At 53.1% G+C, this 19,792-nt stretch overlaps 1 protein-coding gene across 1 annotated transcript in view; it reads left to right on the top strand.

Annotated features, from left to right (window-relative positions):
* The first annotated feature begins 157 nt into the window (after nucleotides 1–157).
* Nucleotides 158–19,792, top strand: part of Cgnl1 (cingulin-like 1) — a 128,361-nt gene continuing 108,726 nt past the window's right edge. Inside the window, exon 1 of the mRNA XM_005393852.2 lies at nucleotides 158–237. The gene's annotated coding sequence lies outside the window, so the exon portion shown is untranslated. The remainder of the gene's footprint in view (nucleotides 238–19,792) is intronic.

Here is a 19,792-nt window from a genome sequence, read left to right as displayed (position 1 = left end):
GAGCTGCCCGCGGAGCCTGCCGGCCGGGCGGCCGAGCGTGGGCGCAGACGCGCCGTCTGCAAACTTGCCTTTGTTTACGGTAAACACCGCCCTGGCCGTGTCCCCGTGCCTGGGAGGCTGGGCACCGGGCGGCTGCCCAGGGCTCAAGGTTATCCGCGGGAGTGCCCGCGAGGGGAACCGGATGGTTTGATCGGTGTTTGGGAAGGATCGCGGCTGAGCGGAGAGAAGCAGGGCTCCGTGAGTTCTGGGAGGGCCCCCCTGGTTTTGGCGTGCGTGTGGGGAACTCTCCTTCAGGAAGCACGGCTGATGGGATCCCGCAGAAGGTTTGGTGGCCGGTGTTTGTGTTAATGTGTGCACTTGTGAGCTGAAACCTTCTCGTTGGTGTGATCGAGCCCGGCAGATGTAACAGCACAATGCCCGAGTTAGGAAGTTCACTAGTGCCGAAAGCAGCGGGGCACATCGGAGGGAGGCCAGCCAGCTGCCCGGCGGCCTCACAGGTGAGGGCCGGTGGAGCACACTATGTGCTTGCGCGGAGTTGGACCGTCTGTCTTACTAAGACAGTGTTTTTGCGTGTGTTATTAACACGGTGGTCTTCGGGAGCCCAGCGAATTCCCCGCGGCCCCGCAGGGCGATGGTCCTGTTGGGGTCTCAGCTGTGCGCGGCTACCCCGCCACAGATCCGAAGATTTATTTTTTCCTGAGGTGCTGGCCCGTTCCTGCGTTTCTCTTCGCGGTGGAAATGACATCTTTTCCACAGTGCCCTCCACAGCTGGAGGGAAGTTTGTGTTCATTTCTAGCTCCTGACATGAGTCAAAAGAACACTTATTTTAAAAAACTTTTTAAAATTACATGGCTCTGCCCATCGGTCTTTCTGTTCTGTCTCCCTCCCACTACCAGAGCCTCTTGTGTACTGAGCTGCGGGAAGCATGACCATGCAGGATCATCCTAGTGGTCCGGGTGCTGGCCTGGGGCCAGGGTCACGTGGCCGGTGTGGTCTCCAGGATGGCTCCTGGTCAGAGCCCTCACTCACCCTTTGGGGAAAAGACCATATGGAGAGTATTTTCCTGGTTGATTTTTTTGTTCGTGAGAAGCATGTTCTTGAATGGTTTGTGAACTTGAGAATCTTGTCTCAGTTTTGGGAGAGATGTTTGTGCCCGTGCGCTCTTGATATCTGACAGGTGCCCCGGCACAGTATACAGACCCCTTACCCGCCAAAGTGCGTCTGAAGGTGGACCGACGCAGACTCACAGAGACTTTCTCACTTCGGGGAAGCAGTGGTAGTATTCTACACTGATTAGAGCCCTGCATGGTGGCGCACACCTGTAATCCCAGCACTCAGGAGGCTGAGGCAGCAGGATTACAGTGAGTTTGAGGCCAGCCTGGGCTACATAATGAGACCCTGGCTCAAAGAAACAAAAGCAAAACAAACAAATGATTAGAAGAAAACAAGTGAAGAAAAATATGAAGAAGGAGTTGGTGCAGGGGCTTCGTAACACATTGCTGCCAGCTTGAACCACCGGTGCATGCATGACCGTCCCTTCCAGTGGCATGGGATGGTCCCATTGGGTGCTACAAGCCACTGGATGGGACGGTCATGCAGGTATGGCCCTGTTGTGAATGTGTTAACTTTGGGCATGGGTGGGTAGTACCGGGAAGAGGCCGTTGGTTTGTGTTAAGGATTTATATCCAGCTTAGATTGCCCTGTTGTTGGCTTCCCCTCTTGGGGGGTCTTCAAGTTAACTAGCCGGTACTGATAGGGTGAGAAATGGTTAATGGTTAGTTCCTTCCCTTTATTCTCATTTATCTAAGAGATGTTACTGAGCTTTGCAAAAGGCCCAGCTAGCCTGTGCCTTTGCTTTCTTTGCCGGCTGTGGTGTTAAAGGGCAGAGAAATGGCTGAGGGGCTGGCATCAGAGGAGAAAAACAAAGTTCAAGGGGAACTGGCAGTTGGGTAATTCTCGCTGGATGACAAAGCACTGACCTTATCCTGGCGCATGATACCGCTGTGACCGGGAAACGAGTCATGATGCACAAACCTGAAAACGCGGAGGACACGAGCGAGCTGCGGGGGGGATTGTACCGCAGCTGAGCGCCTGTGCCTGGGAGCCCCTGGTGGCCTTGCAGTCAGAGCCCTTCAGGTGACAAGCAAGCTGGACCGTTTGGTTGGTTTGAGCGCCCCCCGGGGATGGGTGAGCTCACTTCGGTGCGTCTGGGGGCTCGTGGAAGTGGCCTTGGGGTCTGTGTTGGGCTCTGGCCCCTTGGCTCTGGCGCTGTGCCCTGCTCTGCTTCCTGGTGGCCGCGAGCCGGGCAGCGCTGCTCCGCCAGCCCTTCTGCCGTGATGGGTCTGCCTCCTAGTGGTCCGGGTGCTGGCCTGGGGCCAGGGTCACGTGGCCGGTGCGGTCTCCATGTGTGCTGACCAGGCACTGAACCCTCGAGAGCTGTGAGCCAACTTGAAGCTCGCCTCCTGTGGGTTGTGGGTGTCGGGTGTGTCGCGGCCGTGGAAAATGATGGGTGCAGAACCCTTTCCTGCACGGCGCCCGGCTCCCCGGCTCCACGCTAACCCCCCCGGGGAAAGGGTGCTTTCTCTTACGCTCACACCAGGGGTTTCTGCTGTTGCCTTTGCTTCTTCACTCTGAGCACACGGCCTGCCGAGTCTTGGTTAGAAGGGTAGGCTTCGTGGGGTGGGGCGTGTGAGCCCCGGGCTGCAGTAGGTTGGGAACTCAAGTGGGCAGACTTACTGGGTCCTGCGGGCACCTCCGGCCTTCCCTGGGGAGATGCCTCTTCATTTCATCGGCTGGCGGTGGCTGAAGCACTGACCCGGGTTTGAATTATCGTCATGTCACTGCGCCCCCACACTACGTGTGACAGATGGTGAGAAGTTTGGTAGCTTGAGGACAGGGAGGGGAAGGTCAGTCATGCTGAGGGGAGGGGGAAGGGGAGGGGAGCAGGTTCTCCAGGGGCAGTTTGATCCGGGAGTCTGGTGAGTGGGGTCCTTATGGGCTGGGGAGCTGGCAGGGAGTATGGCTGGACCATGTCTGCAGTGGCGGCTGACACGTGGGCTGTGGAGTGGTCTGGTTTGTGTCGGTGACTCCGGCCCCTGGGTGGATGTTTTCCTTTTGCCACACCATTGCTGTGTTAGCGTGGGTCTCCCTGGAAGACTGAACGCTGGGCTTCCCTTGGGAAAGTATTTCCAAATAGCTCATCAGCCCTGGTTATAACAAGCACAAGTGTTTGTTGACTGCCTTCCAAGTGTCAGGGAGGAAGTGTGTGCTCAGCACTTTCTTTGCTCTGAACCCTTACATTCCTGAGAGGCAGGGGGCAGTAGCCTCCTTTTACAGACTGGGAAACTGAGGCCCAAAGAGACAGCAGATCCTGAGAGGCTCCACAGTGCTTGGAAGTGGCAGAGCTGAGGTTGGAGATCTGTCTGACTACGAGGCTAAGTGCTCTGTACTTACACTTCTTAAGCACAGCTGTTTAAGAAATTGTGTTTTTAGCTGGATGTGGTAGTGCATGGCTGTAATCCCAGCACTCGGGAAGCTGAGGCAGGAGGATCACTGTGAGTTTCAGGCCAGTGTGGGCTACAATAGTGAAACCCTGTCATAAACAAACAAACACAAAAAAATAGAAAGAAATTGTGTTTTCAGTGCCTTTTTTTTACACATCACAACTTTTACCATCTGGGTTGATTTATTGTTTTACTCTACTAGAATTTCTAGACACTAAAGACCATTGTAGCCTTGTGGTCCAAAGACAAATTTTATGAAATCCTACTTTTCTATGTGTTTTACAGGAGAGGGTGGGATAGGCGTCTCTCAAGGCTATGAGCAGGTCCCAAATTCCCCAATCAGAAAGTCACTGTCTCCACATTTGTTCATGTTCTGCAGACCTCTGGGTTCTGGGAATAATTGGTTGCTGGTTGTTGGGGAGATTAAAAACCAAATTCAGGCCGGGCATGGTGATGCATGACTGTGATCACAGCGCTCGGGTGGCTGAGGCAGGAGGACTGTCTGGAGGGGCCAGCCTGGGCTACATAGTGAGCACACGGGCAGGCTGAACTGCATAGTGAGACTCTGTCTCAGAAATCAAAAACAAACAGAACAAAAAGCAAATTCAGCACTGGGCTTTCTGGAGTACATGAAGCTGTGTGCATCCGGTTCTTGGGCTCGTGGTGCTGGGGACAAAGCAAAGCTTGGCCACATAGTAATTAGCACCAGCTCTTGCAGTCGCAGGTGGCCAGGGCTGCGAGGCAAGTGAATTGGGAACAGGTTGGTGACGAGCGGGCCCTGCTACTGAGGGCTCTCAGGACTTCAGCCCCCGGGGGTCGGCTCTGGGTCACACGGGCAGGACCGAGCAAGGGTCACGGTGGAGTTGGAGTGTCCGGGAAAAGCGCCAGGGTTGGGCTGGCAGCCTCGTGTTTCCAGGCTGGGGTCACCCCCCCGCCCCGTCTTCCTTAGGGACAGTATGGGTCGGTTCAGGGCATTGCCGTGTACATGGGCAGTCTGTAAGACCCCTTGATTAGTATTAATCGGTCACCGTTATTTAGCTCTTTGCAGGAAGACTGAGGCAGGAGGGTTTTGAGTTTCCAGTTTGGGCCTCGGTAGTTCCCTTGGTTTTCTGTCCTTGCATTTCATCGCGTGTGAGCAGGCCCTTTTCCCTTGCAAGTGTGTAGTCCGTGTAAGAGGACGGTCTCCAGTAACCGCGACTCCTCTTAGCAGCTGTGTCCGAGCATGTGCGCGGCTCACCCCACGCTGCAGGGCAGCCTGGGACTGCAGTGCTGAGTGGTCTGAGGATTCCAGCCCAGGCCTCAGGCTCCCGGCGTCTGGGCCGCTGGGACTGGACTGCAAGGGAAAGATAGGGCTGAGTTTTCAGAGTCATGAGGAGGCGCTAGTGCAGCTTAAGAACTTACAAAATGAGCCTTTGATCGTTGCTGTAGTTGTATCAGTAGATTTTAAAGAAGACCACTTCATCATTTTATCTGTGGTGTTTTTATTCTTCTTATAAAAGCTGGTGATTCTCTCAGAAGCGAGCAGTGGCCTCTGGAGAGTGGGCTGGCTCCTCTCGTTTCCCCAATGGGCATTAAAACCCCAGAAAGCTTGCTGGGCGCGGGGATGGCAGCTGAAGCTTTCGGAGTGAGGAGCTGGCAGGGGAGTGGGGCAGAGCTGAGAAGGGGAGACCAGTCTGCAGAGGGACTGCAAGGTGGTGCTTATCAGACGTGAGAGCTCTCCTTGTGAGTTTTGCCTAAGATATGGCTAGACCAGCCCTCGCTGTCCCTGCTGTCCCGGGCCACCTAGAAGCTGACAGTTGGTTCTCCAGGCCTGGCGGAACCCAGGGGGACCACCTCTCCTGCAAGGCTGAGCCTCACTTCCTGGGGAAGGGGAGGGAAGCAGGAAGGGAGAGGCCCCAGAGAGCAGCCTGCGATCAGTGCTAGGAACAGACTCTCCTGGGGCATCTGCTCCAGCCTGGACCCAACAGTGCCACCACACTGGCCACCACAAGCCCATTTTACAGGCAGGGGAAACAAGCCATAGTTGAAGTTGTACAGCTTCCCAGCGGTGGGATCAGGGTTCAGATCCCTGCTGCGGAGGGCTCCTGCCTGCAGACTGCGGCCCCCTGGTTCCTCTGCCTTCTATGGTAGCCTTCCCCAGCATTGGACGCGGCCCACACCCGCGTGCAGGGCGTGGACACCCAGGGACCGAAACCACAGCCAGGGAAGAGTGCCTGCCTGACCCTGTTTGCCCGCTGCGTGTGGCAGAAGATAGGTGCTCAGTAAACCCGCGTGGCAGGAAGGACAGAAGACAGCTGGCCACTAGGAATGACCTCAGTGCTTCATCTGCCCCTTTCCCACACCAGTAACGCTTGTTCCTTCACAGAAAGTGGACGACGGCGAACGTGAAGAAGGGTGAGGGTGCGGGGAGGGGAGTGTTTCACACAGAAGGGGGAGTTCTGATGAAAGCCTGCTATTTTAAAATGTGTTTCAAGGTCTCTTGGTCAATGGTGGTTTTTTTACTTGTGTTTGCTTAAAGCATTTATTATTCCAAGGCATCGCCACACCCGGCCGGCCGATTGTTTTGTGGGAAAAGGAGACCCTCAGACTCGCAGGCCGTGTTGGGGCTATGCTGCTGTCTCAGCCGCAGCTTTGGAGCTGAACACTAAACACGTCTCCAGCCCACCGCCTGCCTGTCGAGGCAAGGTGTGGCTGCACACTGTGATCCTAGAGCCCAAAGAAGGTGGTATCCGGTCTTGTGCAGGCTCTCAGTACCCGTGGGGTGGACCACCAAAATCTGTGGACACCAAATCTGTGATTCCTCGAGACAAGAAAAGACTCTGCACTCTGAACATGTTCAGTGTTGATTCGTTTAAAAAGTACTTTTGGGCGGGGTGTGATGGCACCTGCTGTAGTCCTAGCTACCCGGGATTGCAGTGTCTTCCAGGCCAGCCCGAGCTACCCAGCGAGACCCTGTCTCGAAGCGAAGTGAAGCAAAGCAAAACTTAGCTCTGGATCCACAGTTGGTTCAGGCGAGGATTTGGGCCCCAGACATACTGAAGGCCGATCATCTTCTCCTGGTTTGACACCCGAGGGGAGGATTTGAGGTCTTCCCTGCCTGGACTGGAAGCCCTGGTGCGGGTCACCGGAAGTGCGGTTCTGGGCCGCTTCCTCTTTCATTTCGGGCGTTTCCGCACCTGCGAAGCTGGGGTTTCGCCGCCACGTCATCGAGGCACCGTGAGGGCTGCCGGCTGTGTGCAGCACCGTGGTCTTCAGACGCGGCCGCCTGGAGGACGTTTCCTAGACCTGGAGACACCCTTGGGAGTTGGGCTTGCTGGTGCACTGGGCAGAGCTGTATTCTTACAACAGTTCCCACAACAGTGTTCTGTCCCCAAACACCGGCAGTGCTGAGGCCGGGGGGCCCATGGCGGCCCGAGCAGTGACAGCTCTTTTCAACGTCTACAACCACAGGGACCTGCTTGGTTAGTGACGGGGGTCCCTCCCTTCTTAAACACAGTAGGGTGAAAGGAGTGGAGTTTCAAGGCAGGCATGGCAACCTAAATCCTCACATTTGGGAGGCGGAGGCAGGAGGGTGGCTGTGGGTTTGAGGCCATCCTGAATTTCATAGCAAGACTCTCAAAAAATCAAAATACATAAATAAGTAAATGAGTAGGTAAGTAAATAATGGAATTTTACCTCTTACTTTTTCTGTGCTTCTGCGTTACCCGGTAGGAGTGCCTGAGGTGGGAATAGCTACTTTCCCTCTGTAATCTCGCACCATTTCCACATACGTAACCAGGCTGGCCCAGGGACCCCTGAGGTTGCTGGGTAGTTGTTCCCAGCCCCTGCAGAAGACCCAAGGGGAGCTGGAGCTGGGGCCCTACAGACCCCGAAAGCTTTTCTCCTCGGTGAGAGAGCAGCTCCCCTGCCCCCCGCCTACCTGCAGTTGCTGCCCTCGAAGGGGGCGTGGGGGATGGGACTTGGGTCTGCATGCTTCTAGCCGGAGCAGTGGCCTTTGGAGGGTTTGTCCTAAGGCCCCAGTTCCCAGGTGATCCTTCGGCTCAGGCCACTCCAGAGTGATTGGGGCTGGGGTCCAAGACCGTGTGGCGAGTATGGCCACCCTCCCACCCCTCCCCGCGCCAAGGCTGTAAGGAGCTACTGGACCTCTTGTGCCTCAGTTTCCCCACCTGGAAAATGAGGGTAACAGTGACAGCCCCTCCTGCCTGGAGATTGTGTGAGGATTAAACAATGTGTCCCCGTGAAGGTCACAGCGGCGGGGTACACCTCGCTCAGCACGCGTGGCCGTTAATAAAGCCGTGTTTCTTTCCTCGTGGCCTGTGGCGGGTATACTGTCGCCAGCCAAGGCCGGAGCTGCTTCTGGAGTGGCGCTCCTTTTGCTCTTTTGGTAGTGAAACCCACATAACATGAAATAAAGTTTTCATTCTTAACGGATCAAAGTGTACAGCTCAGGGGCACTCAGTATGTCCACTGGCTTGAGCAGCCGTCGCCACCTGACCCCAAGACTTCTACATACCTCGAACCCTGTACCTGCTGAGCGGCTGCCCCCCAGTCCTCCTGCCCTGCAGCCCCAGCGCCACCAGGCTCCTGCCTGCCTCTGCGGAGCCGGAAGTCTCCCGTGAAGGTGTCACGGCGGTGTGCGGCCTGTGCCGTGGCGGGAGGTTTTCCAATCCCGTCCGAGGGCTGCGCATCCTCGCCATCCCACTCTTCCCTTCTCCCCGCGTCTTCGGGCCAAGTCTCCCTTGTGTCCCGTGCGTCCCCAGTGTGTCGTGTCTTCAGGCCGCACACTGTCATTCTTCGCTCATCTTGGTCCTTTCGTGTCATATTTTTTCCACTTTCCCATCTAGCGCTTCTAGTGACTCTGGAAGTGAGTTTTGTGGGGAAGCTTTCCGGAAGGTTTCCTGGGGCCCCTGGCCTCCCCGCATTCCATGTCTGCTGGATGGTGAGCCCAGGAGCACACACCCAGGCCCCCTGAGCTGTTCTACATTTCCCTGTGACAGGTTTTAGAAAAGCAGGAGTCTGGAAAACACCCACCAGGCCCTTTTTGTCCCTCGGTTTAAAGGCTTTCCACAAGGAGAAGTGGCCCTCAATTAAGTCGTTTAATAAAAACCTCCCTGTGTTTTAAAGCATTCTTGGGAAGTGTTTACATTTAACGTCACTGCAGGCTTCTAAATGAGGCTCTGTGGAGGGCGGGATCCTTAACCTGTGACTTTAATAATATCCTTTGCTTTAGATTCCAGCAGGAGGCCCAGCCGGAGTGGTGGCTCATCTTGACCCAGGCTGTTCACAGAGGGGGTGGCCGTGGGGTGGAGGACATTCCTGACTGGAGTCCCCTCCCTGCAGCCACGTAGAGAGGTGAAAGTTGCTGAGGGGGCCTGAGTTCCAGCCACCCAAAGAGGGCCTGTCCACGCCCCACAGCAAACTGGGCTAGGGAGGGGGTCTGGGCTGGGGAGGGAGGGGTGAAGCATTACAGGCCTAGATTCCGGGGTCTTTGGCCCCACCTCTCTGGGAGTGACATGGGGAGAAAAGGGGAGCAGGACGCATACTTTGAGGTCATTCACGTGGGGTTTGGAGCTGAGCCAGGTAGCAGGGTGAGGAGGGCGGGGCACCCGAAGTACTGGAAACCGAGGTCGTGACCAGGACATTGCTAGGATCTGGCTGCAGGGAGCCGTGTCGGGGAGCCGTATGACCTGCATGAAGGGAGGCTGTGGGAGGGAAAAAGTCCAGCCGTGAATCAGGTCATGTAAAAAACAATCACAGTGTCTTCCACCTGGTAGAGCCAGATACATACGTGAAGAATGAACGAACGCTTACGTCAAGCTCCAAAGCAACTTCATGAAGCGAGCAACCCAACCACGCTGCTCAAGTCAGCAGGAAAGGAGATTCTGCTGGAAATGCGTCTTGCAGACAAACAGGGCTGTCGCTTCCTGCGTCTTCCATGAGCTCCCAGAATCTAATTCGTTGCCGAGGAGTCAGTGAGGCTGTGAAACTCTCTGCTCATCATCCACCTCCTATTGACGCCCGTTGCTCCAAGTTCTGGAAAATACAGCTGAATAAGGGTTTGATAAGGCAAGGCAGAGTGCAGGCGGGAAGTTCCGCCCTGCGGGTGGTTTGTGCTGGTGCCTCTTCCACGGAGGGCTTTCTGGATAGCCTCCTCTTGTTAAGTAGAGGTTGTGCAGTTACTTTTTTAAGCAAAATTTCTGATACCCTGAACTAACAAATCAGAAAATTGCTGTCTTAGTTATGTCACCTTGGTAGTAGGGAAAAAGCAGAGGTAAAGCTTCTCGTATTAGGAAACTGTGCCTGTTGGAGAAGGAGCTGCACACACAGCGCAGCTTTCAAGTGTGCGTCTCTTCCGCACAGAAAAGCGAAGGCTGGAAACCTTTCTAATTGCTGCGGGTGGGCACAGCTGCTGTTGTGTGCAGATACTCTTCGTAATTCTCTGGCTCTGGCTCGAAGCTTTTTATCTCTGAGTTTGACTCTCGCAAACCAAAAGGGAGAACAGTGTCACTGTCATTTCTGCTGTTGCTTCTCATTGTTATGCCCTTGGGTTTTAGCATTTGGCCCTGGATAGCCGGGCATGGTGGCGCAAGCCTGTAATCCCGGCACTCGGGAGGCTGAGGCAGGAGGATCGTTGTGAGTTCGAGACCAGCCTGGGCTACAGAGTGAGCTCAAGGCCAGCCTGAACTGCATAGTGAGACCCTGTCTCAAAAAAAAAAAAGAAAAGCATTTGGCCCTGGGCTGTGGCTGGCGGATGCCCATCCCACCCGGACAGTGATGGTGTCGTGGAGCTATGTGAGATCATTTCCTGTGGAACAAGACGAAAAGCTTGCAGCCCTTACAATGGAAGGAAGGTATAAAAATGTACTAGGGGAAAGAGTCAAGTCCTATCTGCTTTGCTACTCACATGTGCAACAGAAAGTTTCCAGCAATCTTTTTATTGTTGTTGTTGTTGTGTTTTTTGAGACAAGGTCATCCCTGTAGCCCAGGCTGAGCTTGAACTCATAGTGATCCTCCTGCCTCAGCCTCCCAAGTGTAGGATTTCAAGTGTGCACCACCACACCCAGCTTTCCAGCATGTTTTTGAAACACAAAAATAAAGATGCCTTCTCAGTGTATAGCTTAAAACAAAAATGGGTCCTTCGAAACACTTGGGAGTAGAGCAATGCTTCACATCTGTTGGAGAATTAATTGATACGCTGTGTTCTAGAGTTGACCTGATCTAAATTTCCAGTGTCACAGGACTTGAGTGTGTGTGTGTGTGTGTGTGTGTGTGTGTGTGTGTACTCCTAACAATCACGTATTCATGCTCATTTAACGTAGTTGACTTTGTTTGTTTTTTTGGAGACTGGGTCTCTCCAGGCCAAACTTGAACTTGCCATGCAGCCCAAGATGGTCTCCAAGTTGTGAGCCTCCTGCCTCAGCCTCTTGAATGCTGGGGTTACAGATGAGCACCACCACACCTGGCTTCACTCAACACCCTCTTAGCACACATTCTCCTCTGGTTTTCAGAGTCTGTGCTATATCTACGGGTTTTGTGATTAGACTGTGTAGCTTTAGATGAGTTCTGCACGTGTACCAGAAAGCATTAAATCAATAATGCTAACTTTTCCTAACATGCTTGGCAGTGTTCTAAGTACTTAACGTGTATTAACTTATTTTGTTCTAATAGTAGTCTGATCAGTATTATCCCATTTTATTGCTGAAACTGAGGTATGGAAAGATGAAGTAACTTTCCCACAGTGACACAAGTAGGAGACAGTGGTACTGTGTTCAAAGCTAGGCGGTTGCCTTCCCTCAGTTGAAGCAAAAAGTCACAAGAAATGAGTTGTTCCTAAACCTATAGGTTAATCTTATAACCCGGAGACCACTGGACAGGTATGTAGCATGATGTGATATCATTGGAGTCTTTTGCCTCATGACTGTTATAAGTTACCTTCCCAGCAATCATGTGCTTTCAAAGATTTTTTAGTTGTATGCCAGGTGTGGTGGTTCATACCTGTAGTTTCAGCACTTGGGAGGCTGAGGCAGGAGAATCGCTGCAAGTTCAAGGCCAGCCTGGGCTACCTAGTGAGTTACAGACCAGCCTGGACTACATAGTGAGACCCTGTCTTAAAAAAGCCAAAAAAGAAAAAAAATCCCATAATAGCTGTAAACCTGAAATACATTAAAGAACAGTAAATTTAGCTAGTCAGTGGGAAGCACTTAACAGGGCTCGCTGTCTCCCCTCTTTCCTTACGGAAGAAAGATGAGCCTTTTCAGCTCCCAAATGCCTCCTCAGGTTCAGAGGAACTATTCCACCAGAGTAAGATACCCTTCCCGTTCCTGCAGAGGCGCAGCCACTGCTTTGGGGCGGCAGTCGTTCTCCTCCTCAGCTGGGACTCACCCTGATGTGGCCCTGTCGGTTTCCTTTCTCTGAAAGTAGGTGGTAGCAGTCTGGGGTGAGTCACCCTCTCCAACCAGCTGCCCAGGCTGCAGGCTGTGCTTCTGGCCTGGAGTCCTAGATAAGAACGGGGCTGGAGAGGTGGGATCGCGGGGTAATTAACAGCTTAAGGGCTAGAGCAGTGCCTGGCACCAGCCGGGATACAGCGGACGTCGGCTGCCGCTGCCTCGTGCTTTGTGTGCTTTGTGTCCACTGCGTGCTGGACACCGCGTCCTTCAGCACCTTCCGGGCCTGATTTAATTCACCTCACATCCGCACGGAGCAGGTGATGTTTTTGTCCTCTTTTTCAGGGGTAGACTGTGAAGCTTAAAGAGGTTAAGAAATCCCCCTGAGGCCATCACCTAGCCAGTGGGTAGCTCTGAGGAACACACCCAGCTTTCTCCCTCCCTAAAAAAATGCACCGGGCTTGAGTTTGCAGATCCTCCTGCAGGTTCCCGGGGTCCTCAGGGGAGTGACCCGCTGTTCTTTGACCACAAGTAGGTTTGGGCCGTACAGTACTTGATCTTCAGAAAACATGAAGTCATTCATACAAAATGGCTTTTTTTTCAATACTGTGCTTGTGAAATTCCTCCATGAGTTGCCTGGAGCAACGATCAGTTCTTTCTCTTTGCTAAATATGTTGCTGCCTTTCTCTTACATTTCATCCTGGACTCGGGTTTGTTGGTGGCTCTTGGTCGTTACTCGTAGTGTCATGTCCTTGTGTGCGCCTGGTGTGTGTGTGGCGTCTGAGTTGCAGGTTCACACCAGTCTGCAGTCCTGGCTCCGCACCGTGAGATCCTGTGCTCCGCGGTCAGTGCTTGGTGTTGCTGCTCGATTCCCCTTCAGCTGGAGGAACTGCATGAGCAGGCGCGGCGTCAGCTCTGCAGCCTCCGCTTAGCCACAGTGGGGTCTGTTCCACCTCCTAGTGGGTGCGCAGGGCTCTATGCTGGACACTTGGGGAGACTGACTGCAGTACCGTGCTGTGCCCAGAAATCACATACTTTGCCTAGAGACACTCTCGGAAGGTTGGGCCATCTGCCTCAGTTAGCAGCTCTCAGTAGAGTTCCATAAAATCTTTTAGAAAGATGTCAGCCTCTGGGACATGGGCTCTGAGCTTGGCTATGGCCATGTTCTTTGTTTGTTTGTTTGTTTGTTTCTGAGACAACATCTTGCTATATAGTCCAGACTGGCCTTGAACTCACTGCGATCCTCCTGCTTCAGCCTCCCGAGTGCTGTGATTACGGGCGTGCGCCACCAGGCTTGGCCATGGTCATATTCTTGTGACTTCCAGGAACACAGGGAAGGAGCTATCATCACGGTTTGGTGTGTGGCTTCTTTGGGGGAAGAGAGACAATTTGGCTGAAAGTCCTCACTGCAAAGGGGCCGCAGACCCACTGTCCTCTGCACAGCAAGGAGGGAAGGAGCAGAGTTCCCCCAGTGGGGTGTGAGAGAGGAGCCCGTACCCTTTCTCCACACTGTATTATTTCTCCTCACCTGCTATTTGTACTTCCGCCATTTAAAGGAGTCATTGACCACATCTTCCCTGGATGAGGATGGTGCTTTATAAGCTAATTTTTTTTTGTCTTTTTGAGACAGGGTCTTGCTATGCAGTTCAGCTGGCCTTGAGCTCACTTTGTAGCCCAGGCTGGTTTTGAACTCTCAGCCTCCCCAGTGCTGGGATTACAGGCCTGTGCCACCGTGCCGGCTTTAGGCCTCTTCTTTTAAACAGCCGCCCTGATTCTTTCAAATGCATGCAGTCCAAGCTTTTGATGTTGTTCAGCCCTGGACTTAATCTTAAAATCCTAACTGCAGTTTATGTTTGGATAAATTGCATTGTCTGTTAAAATCCTAGCTGGTTAATTTTTGGGAAGTAGAACTTTGTACTTTGAAGTCAGGCTTCATCTTCTGGAGAAGTAGGATTTTGCCGCCAGTAAAATCCTATGGGGGAGAAAACAGAGGAGAGGTGGGCAGTGCCGCGGTTCTGACTTCAGGCTGTGCCTTCTCGACCTGCCGTGGGGGTCGCCTGCTCGAGGAGGAAAGAAAGGAGCAGAGAGCAGAAAGCTCTCTGAGGAGCAGAAAGCATCCAGTCCTGTGGAAGACACAGGGCTGGCCTAGGGCAGGAGGTTGCCAGCGTGAGAGTTAATTTGAGTATGGGGGGAGTTTCTTTGGGAATTCGGAATATTTAATCCAATGGCTTTTAAAAATACAAATCAGAATTCACAAAGCTTTGCTCAACCTAAGAAAAATAATAGCTTAATTATAGAGCACCCTGGGCAATGAGATATTTCATATTCTTGATTTAATTTTCTTGATTTCCAAAACTTTTCTTTTAAAATAGTAGGATTAAACATTGAGCTTTATTTTTAATTTATTTGTTTGGTACCGGGAATTAAACTCAGGACCTTGCACTTGCCAGGCAGGCACTTACACTACTGAGCTGCGTCCCTGGCTCAGACATTGAGCTTTTAATATTTATTTATTTTTCCCCTCTAATGGCTTGTGTCTGGATTTCCCCCCAAAACCTCATATTCTCATAGGTTCTGGGTATGGATAATGGGAGGGCCCACCCTCGGTGTGGGTGGTGCCCACCAATAGGCTTGTAGCCTGGGAAGAATAAAAAGAGAAAGGAAGGCTCGCGGATTCCTGCCTCCTGCCTGCCCTGCTGTGGACTGTTCCTCCTCTGCCATGCCCCTCTCCATGCTGCTGTGCGTCAGAGCACTGACTGTGGGCCGAGACCACTTCAAACTGAGCTACAATAAACCTTTCCTCCTTTAACTTGGGGATGTTGGGTATTTTGTCTCAACAATAAGAAAGTAACTAAGACATACCCTTAGCTCCTCAAATAGGGTCTCTCTAAGTTACCTAGACTGGCCTCAATCCTGGACCCTCCTCCTTTAGCCTCCCAAGTAGCTGGGATTGTAGGACTGTGCTTCCATGCCTGGTTGAACACTGAGCTTTCTAATTAATTGAAACATTAATATGGTTAAATTTCCCTGAATTACTAAAACCTAGGCATGAAATAAAATTTATGAATCTTACTTATTTCTTAGAGAAATCCTTGGTGGCCCTCGGTGTGGGCGTCTCCTTGTGCCGGTACCACACAGATGTGGGAATGTCTATGCTGGTACTTCTCACAGCTGCCTTTGTGGTAGCTGCATCATTCTGTGTCACTGACACCTTGTTTCCTTCTATAGCAGCTCACACTTCTGTTTTATTGCATCTACAGAAAGTGCTCCACATCTGAGGATTCTGTTTTGGTTTGGTTTTTCTTGGCACCAGGAATCGAACTTGGGACCTCATGCTTGCCAGGCAGGCGTGATTCTGCTGAGCTATATTCCTGGCCCTCTGAAGATTCTGTAACCTCGGATTCAACAACCTTAGATCAAAAATAGTTGGAAGGAATTGTGTTGGTACGGAACACGGACCGGCTTTTCCCTGTCATTGTTTTGTACACAGCATAGCACAGTGGCAGTTTATGCAGCATTTGCCTTGTGTTGGGTATGGTGAGGAACTAGGGTGGGCCCCTGGGAGGGGGTTCCTGCATCCTCGCCCAGCGCCTCCCCGCTGGGGAGGGCAGAGAAGAGAACTTGGCCTCTTCGCTTCTACCCCCTAGTGGTGGCCCTGCCTCTCCTTGAGATTCCTTGTGGAAGGACTTCTGCTCAGATGCGGATGTAAGAAGCTCCTGTGAAAGCCTGGGATGTCTGCTGGGATTGTTGGGTGGCTTGGATCTGCCTTTGGTGGCCTGGAACAGAGGCGGCCTGGATTATGAAGAAGGGTAGACTAGGCCTGGCTCCCTTGGCAATAGATAGGGGCCCCAGTCCTACTGTCTCCTCAAGTTTGAAAAGAATGAAGTCACTGACTTTCTCACTATGCAGTTCAGGCTGGCCTTGAACTCTCTGTGTAGCCCAGGCTGGCCTTGAATTTGTTTTGATCCCCCTGCCTCAGCCTTCCGAGTACTGGGATTATAGGCATGTGCCACCACACCTGGCTGATTTTTATTTTAAATATCAAAATTTAGGCCTGAACCCCAAACCGTCAATTAGAGTTATTAAAAGTGAAGGGCAGACATGTATATTTTAAGAGTTCGTCCGTGATTCTGATGGAGCTGCAGGTGTAGAGTGTCCAAGAAATGTCCTTACCCCCTTTAATGTTTCATGGAATAAATTCAATTCGAAGGCAGACTGGCTACCTTACAGTTCTTGCCGAGAATACCTACGACTTAATAAAGTTTTCTTTCCCCCTAAGAGCAGTGTCGCTTGGGCTTCCATCCCTCAAGTCCTGTTCTTTTTCTGCCACCATCGCTCACACTTAATAGAGCCCCCCAGAGTGACTTCTGCTCAGATTTTCTTACCCTGTGTTCTGCGGCAGAGGTGGATGATACATCCAGTGTCTGCTCTCCCTCAGCAGCTGCAGCCTGGTTCTTTGAGGTGTGTAATGTATTTTCTGGGTCCCCCTCACTGGCTATGGGACAGTAACTTTAGCTCCTTTCAGTGAAAGGCAAAATGTTATATGTGGCCTGTGAGAAATTTCTGTGGAGCAACTTGTATGGACAGTGTACCCTTTGTGCTTTTCTTGTCTTCTGCTAAGGACATGAATGTGAGGGCTGAATCCCTGCAGCCATCTTGGATTGTGAGGTAGCCTTGGAGCCGGAAGCCAGGCTGGAGTGAGTGGAGCCCGCAGAAAAGTGGAGCCCGGATCCCTGAAGACTGTGGAGCCGTGGTGCCCACCCTGGACCACTTTCGCTTCTTTCTTACAGGTTAAACCCAAGTTATTTCGGCTTTTCCTAATGGATGAAGTCCGCGTTGATTTTGCAGTGCCTTCCATACTGCCTTGAGGAGGCGAGGGCCTTGGGGTGACTTGTAGGTGTTGTGCAAGTTAAAGACCACACAGCACAGCGGGGAGTTCAAAGGCTTCCTGTCCTGATCTCCCCTCGTTCTGCCTCGAGTTCATTTCAAATGAAAATCTAAGAGGTGGAGGCTTTTCTGAGTCTGTCCTCCGCCCAGCTGGTCCTGGCCACACCCGCCTGCCCCGGCTCCCGCTGAGCTGTCAGCCAGGGTGGGTCCGTCTGGGCTGGGGCTGGGGCTGGTTTCCCGGAAGCCTTTAGGCCAAAACTCTCTCTGAAGAAAATGATATTGTTATTGCAAGCTCAGGAATGTCCCGAAACTGCTCTCTCCTTTAACCCTGTATTTCTTTGTAAGGAATAAAGCTGAAGGTTTAAAACAAAAAAACCCCAAGAGCGAAAGCTGGGAGGTGAGCGATCTCTTTGCCCATGCCCAGGCACTTACTTCAAATCAGATTTCCCTGACTGCAAGGGCCCAGGACAGCCGCCCACTGCGTGCCCCTGGGACCCACAGGCAGAGGCCCAGCCTCAGCCGTCTGCGGGAAGAAGTGAATTCTACAGCAAACTTCAGTGGCTTCAGAAAACTTGCTTTTCCTGGAAATAATTAGAGAAATATGCAATTCTTGAACAGCAGCGTCTGGCCTCTGGAGCCAGGCTGGCAGATGCCCTGCCCGGATTGACGGCGGTGGCCATGTGCAGAAGGACAGAAACATCAGGGCGTGCCCACGCCTGGGGAGGCGGCCCTGGCCTGGCCTGCCGTCCCTTTTTAGGGAAACCACAGCCGCAGAGACCGCTGACCTCTGCGTCCCCTGCCAAGGCCACCAGGAGCGCCCCACGCCCTTGCTCCGTGGCCAGCTCCACTTCCCACGGGCGTCCCCGCGGTGGAAGGCAGTGATTCAGGCTGCCCGAGTGCCTCACCTCTCCTAGCCTCTGTGGTGCTTGGTCTGACCACCACGCTGGGAGCCCCGGCGCCCGCAGTGCTTCCGGGAAGCAGCAGAGCTCCCGGCCCCTCTCCTGGCACGTTTGGAGGGGCCCAGCTGGGTTCTCCTGAAATCTCTCAGCAAAGCACTTTCTCCTCCTTTGACTTCGCAGCCCCTGCGCATCTTCCTGGGTTTATGGAGACAGATGGTTGAGGGTTTCTTCTTTAGCAGCATGTAAAGCAGGTTCAAGTGAAGAAGGCAGTGCTAATAAATCCAGGGACTTGTCAGGCTTTTCCAGACGCGGGTTTCTATGAAAAGCTGCGGTAATGACGTTTTGAAGGAGGTTATTGAAAAACACAGGCCCTTACATCAGCCGGATTTGTCAGGGATGCATTTTCACGTAAAAAATGCTCCCAGCGGCAGGCAGTTCTGTGAGCTCTGCGGGAGCCCCTGGCTGTGCTTTTTCTGAGCCCGTGGGGGCACCTTGTTGGGAGGACTTGGGTCTGACTTCTCCCTGGTCACTTCAGCTTGCGAGCACCTCAGCAAGGCTTGGAGAACGCGCCTTCCTTCTGGTGAAGAGGCCTTGGGGTGAGTCCTGGAGACACTCAGGAGGGGCAGACAGCCTCTGTGCTGGTGGTCAGCATGGATAGAGTCCTGCTGGAGGCACTCGGAAATCAAGTTCATTTGGAGTGGGGGTCAGAAGGGCGGGGCGTGCTCACAGCCATGGGACCCTGAAGTTCGACCCTGCTGCTTGCTTCCTGTGTGATCTGAGGCAAGATACCACTTTTCCTTTCTGAGCCTCAGTTTCCTACCTGTGAACGAGGTGCTGGTCACTGCATCTCATTATTATTATTATGTTTTGAGATGGGGTTTTGCTATGTAGCCCAGGCTGGCCTCAGACTCAGGGTGATCCTCCTGCCTCAGCCTCCTGAGTGCTGGGATACTAAGTGTGGCCACCACGCCTGGCTCCCTCTCTGTCCTTTCATGTGAACCAGTGCAGCCACATTTGTGCTGGCTCTTTCCCCTGTTGCCCATAGCAACCGTAGCCATGTGCCCCTTTCTGGGCTGGTGCTTCTCACTCCTAGCTGTGTGTCTCATTCCTGCTGTTGATTCTGGGCCACCTCTAGGGCTGCTTTTTCTTTTTTTTTTTTTTGTCTTTTTGAGACAGGGTCTCACCATGCAGTTCAGGCTGGCCTTGAGCTCACTGTAGCCCAGGTTGGCCTCGAACTTGCAAGGATCCTCCTGCCTCAGCCTCCCGAGTGCTGGGATTGCAGGTGTGTGCGACCACGCCTGGCTGCTTTTGCTTTTAGAGCTGTGACCTTTGCTTTTCCTGTCCTTGAGTGGGATTTTCCTTGTCTCCATGCCCAGCTCAAGGACTAGGGCTAGGAGGCTGCTGCTGTAGGACCCTCCCCGACTCCCTGCACTTTCCTCCCTCCCCTGGCCAGCTCTGGCCCTGTCTCCAGGGCTCTGAGAAGACACAGAAAGGTGCTACGTGGTGTAGGCAGAGCCAGCGCCCCACTCATGATGCTTATGCACCTTGGAGGAGATGCCAATAAACAGCAGGTAAAGCCACCTCCAAGGTGATAAGGGTGAGACAAGGTGGCTGTGAGGGTGAGGCCTTCTGTAGGGGACAGTCAGGCACCATCCCTTGTCAGCAAGGAGAAGCTGGACCTGTGCTGAGCTGGTTGGGTGGGCCCAGGAAGAGGGGCAGGCGTGCAGAGGATGCTCAGGCGGGGGGTGTGAGGACTTCATGTGCCCCAGGTATACAGCAGAGCCCCTAGGGGACGGACCGTGTCCCCAAGGAGGAGGCGGGGACTGGTGCCAGGGCGTGGCTCTGCAGGCCATCCCGAGGGTCCCCACGGAGCCTGAGGCCTAAGTATCGTGAAAGGGTGGAGACCACTGATGCAGCCAGGACTTCCGTGGGGTTTATTCTGCAGCTGTGCGGGGCGTTGGGAGAACAAGTTTTCCCTGACGAGGGAAACTGAGGCTTGGGGTGATGAGGGAAGCAGGCTTGGGGTGAGTCCCTTCAGAAAGCAGACTCTTGCCTTGCCCAGGGGGATCTTTGCGTCAAAACGATGTTTAAAAAATGTCAGACGCGTTGGTAGCACAGT

The sequence above is a fragment of the Chinchilla lanigera genome, unplaced genomic scaffold (genome assembly GCF_000276665.1).
Source record: "Chinchilla lanigera isolate Chin_1 unplaced genomic scaffold, ChiLan1.0 scaffold00049, whole genome shotgun sequence".
In the NCBI taxonomy this organism is placed as follows: Eukaryota; Metazoa; Chordata; class Mammalia; order Rodentia; family Chinchillidae; genus Chinchilla; species Chinchilla lanigera.
The sequence above is the reverse complement of the archived record's forward strand: the minus strand, read 5'-3'. Positions and strand labels throughout refer to the sequence as shown.